The 6,000-nt window shown below is 33.1% G+C and overlaps 1 long non-coding RNA gene across 1 annotated transcript; it reads left to right on the forward strand.

Moving 5' to 3' along the window:
• The first annotated feature begins 903 nt into the window (after nt 1-903).
• On the forward strand, nt 904-1,656 carry LOC127153591 (uncharacterized). The gene is made up of 3 exons (XR_007825294.1): nt 904-1,138; nt 1,274-1,350; nt 1,490-1,656. It is a non-coding gene; the product is annotated as an uncharacterized LOC127153591 (long non-coding RNA).
• The last annotated feature ends 4,344 nt before the right edge of the window (nt 1,657-6,000 follow it).

Consider the following 6,000-nt stretch of genomic DNA (forward strand, 5'->3'; position numbering starts at 1 on the left):
TAAAGACAAATAAAACCTAATATAAATAAATATGTCATATTCGGCAATAATTTAACATGTTGGCTAACCTGGATAGGTATTCCATAATATGGCAAGCCGTTTTAACATTTAATCTATTTCCCGTACTAGTATCTATTTTCATGTTACTAGTACTTATTTTTTAGATACTAGTATCTTTTCCTTTAAGTACTAGTACTTATTCATTAGATACTAGTACTTATTCATTAGATACTAGTACTTTTTTAAAAGATACTAGTACTTATTCATTAGACACTAGTTCTTATTTATTAGGTACTAGTACTTATTCATTAGATACTAGTACTTATTAAATAGATACTAGTACCTATTAAATAGATACTAGTACTTATTCATTAGATACTAGTACTTATTAAATAGATACTATTTAATAGTATCTACTAGAAAAAGTACTAGTATCTAATGAATAAGTACTAGTATCTAATGAATAAGTACTAGTATCTAAAGAATAAGTACTAGTATCTAAAGAATAAGTACTAGTATCTAATGAATAAGTACTAGTATCTAATGAATAAGTACTAGTATCTAAAGAATAAGTACTAGTATCTAATGAATAAGTACTACACTGTAAACCCCACTGTTGTCATTAATAAAGAAATTAAGTTAATGTAACTTGACATTACTTAAAGTACTAAGTTTTGGCATCAAAACTTAAACAGGTGTGTTTAACTTACTCATTTGGCAGCAAAAACGTTTTAATTAATATTTTAAGTTCTCTGAACTCAACATTTTAATTCATTTAAACGTTTCACCATGTCTCTGTTTAAAATGATTGGTCGCGCTTGAAATTCTGCTTTGACAACCGCGCTGATTGGTCGATATAAATTACTATGACACAAGGCGGGATTTTTTTTTTGTCTTGTGCTGAATTTTGCTGAAGCAGCAGCAGGCCAGAGGCACTAGCAGAAACCATCTGACAGAAGACAAAAGTTAAATTAGTAAGTAGAGATTTAAACGCTCATATACATTTTTCTTAATTGATTTATACCTTATTCTAATGTTACGTTTTTCGTTTCACTCTAGTAGCAGCACAAGTACGCTGGCGGTAAAGCAGGTGGGAAGAGAGTCGTCCTAAAACATTCATTAGAGTGACGTTACACAGGTAGGTTAATAGTAAAATTCGTTTGGTTGCCGTTTTATTTTTGGAGTATTTTCTAGTTATAAACACGCCTGAGTTACTAACTTTCTGTAAGAACATTTTAATTTCCCGTTTAATTTCTTTGGTTTCTTCCCCCAGCTGCACTTGCTGGCAGGCGATTATGAAGCAGGCGGGGACACGCATGGAGTCGTGATAAAGGCCCATGGATTACGCTGGTAAGTTAACGTTTAACACGCCTGTACATTTTGGTTTATTGTCTGTAAAAGTTTTTATTTTGTAGTTATAAACACACCTGAGTTTCTAATTTTCTGTAAGAACATTTGAATTTCCCGCCTAACCGTTTTCCTCCCCCAGCGGCACTTGCGGGCGGGCGGTCGTGAAGCAGGCGGTGACAGGGATGGAGTAGTTATGAAGGCCCATGGATTACACTGGTAAGTTAATGTTTAACACGTCTGCACGTTTTGGTTTATTGTCTGTAAAAGGTTTTATTTCATACGGATGGACAAGGTATAACGTTAAATGCGTTTAGGTTAATATGAAGTTTATGTGAGAAACCAAACCAATGTTTTCTACACCGTTTTTGTGAATTTACAATAAACATGCTGCTACCGTGGCTCTAACTTCGAGTATAATTTACTCTCATGCTCACTGATATGTTCCTGTGTTTATTTGTGAGATTATATACTTTATTCTTTTGGTGTAAAATTGTGTTGCCGCTTGAAGACGTTGTAGTTTTAGGAATATCTTTGGCCAATCGTGTTTACTAAAAACCGCAGACCTGTTCCCGCCTAAAGGTTTTAAGAGGAGAGCAATGCGAGGTTGAATTAATTCGTTAATTTTAATCCCCCACCCGCATATTTTGCATGTCTCTCCTAGTTAACACACCTGAGTCAGAGAACCAGCTTGTTAGAAGTGAGCTCCGTGCATTAACTGTTCTGATTGACATGGTCCCTGCATAGTGTTCACAGCAGGGGAAATCCGTTGAAGTTTACTACACTTCTGAACGTTTAACGTTATTCACATATTTGCGCTACGCCACGGCATACAGCGTCACACACCGCCTCAAATGGAACATATCAGCTCGTTTCGAACGAAGCAAGCATATATGTTCCATTTGAATGTCATTAAAGCGTGGGAGACAATGTATTAATAGCAAGTGTATTAAGAAACAATGTATTAATGGCAAGTGGTTGGATTTAAAATAATTTAAACTTTTTCTCCACACAAGTTGTCAGAGCCAACTGAGGTCCGAACTCTTGTGCTCCAAGGACTACCTCTTGTGTTTGGAGATGACTCCCCTGCTTTCTTCAAGACATGTTTGGTAAGTATTCCATGTAGAAAAAAAAAATTCAAAAAGATCTATATAACACACACACACACACACTCTGTCACTCACTATATACATTTTAATCGGATGGGTTATTTCACCCAAAAATGAGAATTTTGTCATTGATTACTCACCCTCATGTCGTCCACATCCGTAAGACTTATGTTCCTCTTTGGAACACACATGAAGATATTTTAACAATATTCAAGAGGGACAAAAGGTAAGAAAGACATCAAAGTACATATTTACATGTAGCTCCAGTGGTGTAACCTAAATTTTATAAAGCAACACGCATGCTTTGTTTCCACAAATCAAACTATTAAAAATACAAATCTGCAATGCGTGTACACGAGAGTATCACAGTGCATGTGTTTTGTGTTCATGCAAGATCTGAACTGTGAACAGGCCTTAAATAATATTATTTTGTAAATAAAGTGGTAAATTTGATTTTTTTTGCTCTAAACGTTTGGTCTGCTTTATAAAATTGAGTTTAAACTACTGAAGTCACATGGGTAATGACAGAATTTTCATTTTTGGGTGATCTGTCCCTAAGTTTAAGTTGCACTGTTTGAAATGTACATGAGCTTGCAACCATGTGAATTAACTTTAATTTGATAATGTTTATTTATCTTCACTAGATGTCCGATGATCGCAGCTCGAATCTTGACGTTCCAGTGGGGATTGTAATAGTTGAAGATGGGACAACTCTTCAGCCTCTCAACTCTGCATTTGCCTCTCTCCTCATTTGGGATAGTAATTGAGGGAAAAGTGGTGGACAATCTACGTGACCTTCCTGAATCAATGTGCCTTCTGTTTGGACTAATTTATGCGTTACACTTAAATTACCCAAAGTCACTGAAGTACACATTTGAATTTATTCAACGCATTCTCCTTTCCATGGGGCAGAAAGACCTGCAGCCTAAGATACAATCCTTGGCTAACCAGCTGTTCCATTAAAATGGATAAACAAGATCAGCACATGCATTTTCATAAAAAACAAAACAAAAAAACACTTAAGATACAGCATGGGGGGTCTCTTTCTGTTTTGTGCTTTTCTTGTCAGCGGAGATTTTTTTTTTTTTAAAAAGACCTTTACATTGGAAATTAAAAACATTTTAATGTTAACAGTCAGTAAGACTTTTACCAGCAAAGTGGAAACTTGTCTTTTTTCCTTTTTCTCTAACCTTTTACTTGCAGAGAATGTAGTTTGTTCACGTTCAATGACAGGACACTCAAATTTGTTGCACGATTCTGTGGAATGACAACAAACCTACCGTACAAAACACTGGTAGGTCCAGATTAATACCATGATATTTATAACACACAAGGAACTGGAAAATCTCAAACCAAAAATATGAGTTTACAGTTTTGTCTCTTCTAAAAATGTGACAAAATGTCTAGATAAAAATAAGCTTACCATTTGGTTGTTAATGTGTCTTTTAAAATGTTATAATAAATAATAGGTTTACATCTTAAAACAATATGTTCATGTCTTTTAAAAATGTGAGTTTACTGTTAAAAATTTGCTATTTCGTTGTTTGTGCATCTTTTAAAAATGTGAGCTTGCACTTAAAAATACCTTTTCTGTTAAAAATGAGTTCAGGTTTTCTAAAAATGTGAGCTTATGATTTTGTTCATGTCTTAAAAATGACTGAATGTGATCTTACAGATGAAAATAGGAGTTTGCTGTTAAAATGAGCTCATGATTTTGTTGTTCATGTCTTTTAAAAATGTGGGCTTACTGTTATAAGCAATGAAATGTAAATGCAGTATAATCCTAATAAAGTGGTTGATTTGGGAAAAAAACAACTTGTTTTAATTATGTATAAATTATTTAATACAAGTAAAGAATATATAAGCTGAAAATTTGGGAAGTTTTGTCTATTAGCCCTTTTAAGTTATTTGTACTTAAACATTTAAGTTAATTCAATGAAGAGACCACATTTGGTTAACTCAATAAATCGAGTTGTCAATTTTCCATTACTCAAACGAACTGAGGGAATCACTTTCCTCAAATCATTTGAGTACTCTCAACTTATTAGGGTTTACAGTGTAGTATCTTAAAAATAAGTACTAGTAACATGAAAATAGATACCAGTACGGGTAATAGAATTATACTCAAAACGGCAACTACTAGGCTACATAAACACGGAAAGTTTAAGAGATTTCGTAGTCTCACTTGTGGAGTTTGTGCGCGAGGGCGCCCTCCGCCGACAAGTATGAATGAAAAAGATATTACATTAATTGAGTACTCAAAAAGGTTAAAAAACCCTAATTTGGGTCAAAATAGCAAACATAATTAAGAACTTTAAGGTGAACATTTGCAAATCCTTAAATTACATTTTTATTTTATCTTATGCACATTACAATTGATAAACAGAAGCTCAAACATTCATGCCTAATGTGAGAATCAATTATTATTGTTTTCACACACATATCTACATCAGTTATGACTTTCATCAGGTACATTTCTGGCTTTAAAAGTTCACCATCTACCAATTAATAATGTTACAAATACAAAGTTTAAATAAACATTGTATGTTAAATGAACTGTAATTCATGTTTAGTGATGTTCTTATCAGGTGGTGGATAAGTTGTATTTACAATATGTCATTAAATGATACATTGAGTAGGAATTAGGACTGTCTGAAAATATATTTTTAATCTTAATAATTACATGATTTCCCCATTAATTAATCAAACTAGTCAAAAAATTCTAAATGCTCCAAATAAACAATGAAAAGATTAATTATTCTTCTAGACAGTGATGTTAAATAGACAACACAAAAAAGTGGCCTTTCAAAACTTTAATGTTGTATGTTTTAATTCCATTAATTTCTCTGTCTGGAATATGTTTCTAGCCTCTGCATCACATCTTGCTCTTTCACCCAAAAGTGACAATTCTCTCATCATTTACTGACCCTCATGTTGTCCAAGATGTTTACGACTTTCTTTCTTCAGATGAACACAAGCAAAGATTTTTAGTCCTTATAATGCAAGAGGACCACTTCAGAAACCACATAAAGTGAACACGACAGTCAAGATTAAAATTTTTATGAATTATTTTTTGGCCTTTTTTCTAAATAAAAAAAAAAGTTTGTCTGACGATAAGGTTTGTATTTTGTGTGCCCTGTACAGAACGTTCATGTACAAACATTCAGTCTCTGTGCTATATGCAAAAAAAAAAAAAAAAAAAAAACGTACAGCCCTGATATATTTTTTGTTGTTTTTACTGGAGGAAAACCAGGAAAATAATAGGTAATAAAATTGGTGTGTTATCTCCTTCCTGCCACCAGAGGTCACTCGATGAACCTCTTATTCTTAAATAGCCAAATAGTGTTATGTTTTTAATGTTTTCGCGGTATCAGTAGTAATAATAATAACAACCATACTTTTTAGTTATACTGGTAAATAAAAACAACTCCAATAAATGACCAACATTATGAAACATGCGAACTGCCATTAAACTATGACACAAAGAGGAAAAAAAAAAAAAAAAAAAAAAAAACTAAATAGATGTCTTATCTGCATCCTGCCA

Source organism: Labeo rohita, chromosome 22 (assembly GCF_022985175.1).
Source record: "Labeo rohita strain BAU-BD-2019 chromosome 22, IGBB_LRoh.1.0, whole genome shotgun sequence".
Classification (NCBI taxonomy): domain Eukaryota; kingdom Metazoa; phylum Chordata; class Actinopteri; order Cypriniformes; family Cyprinidae; genus Labeo; species Labeo rohita.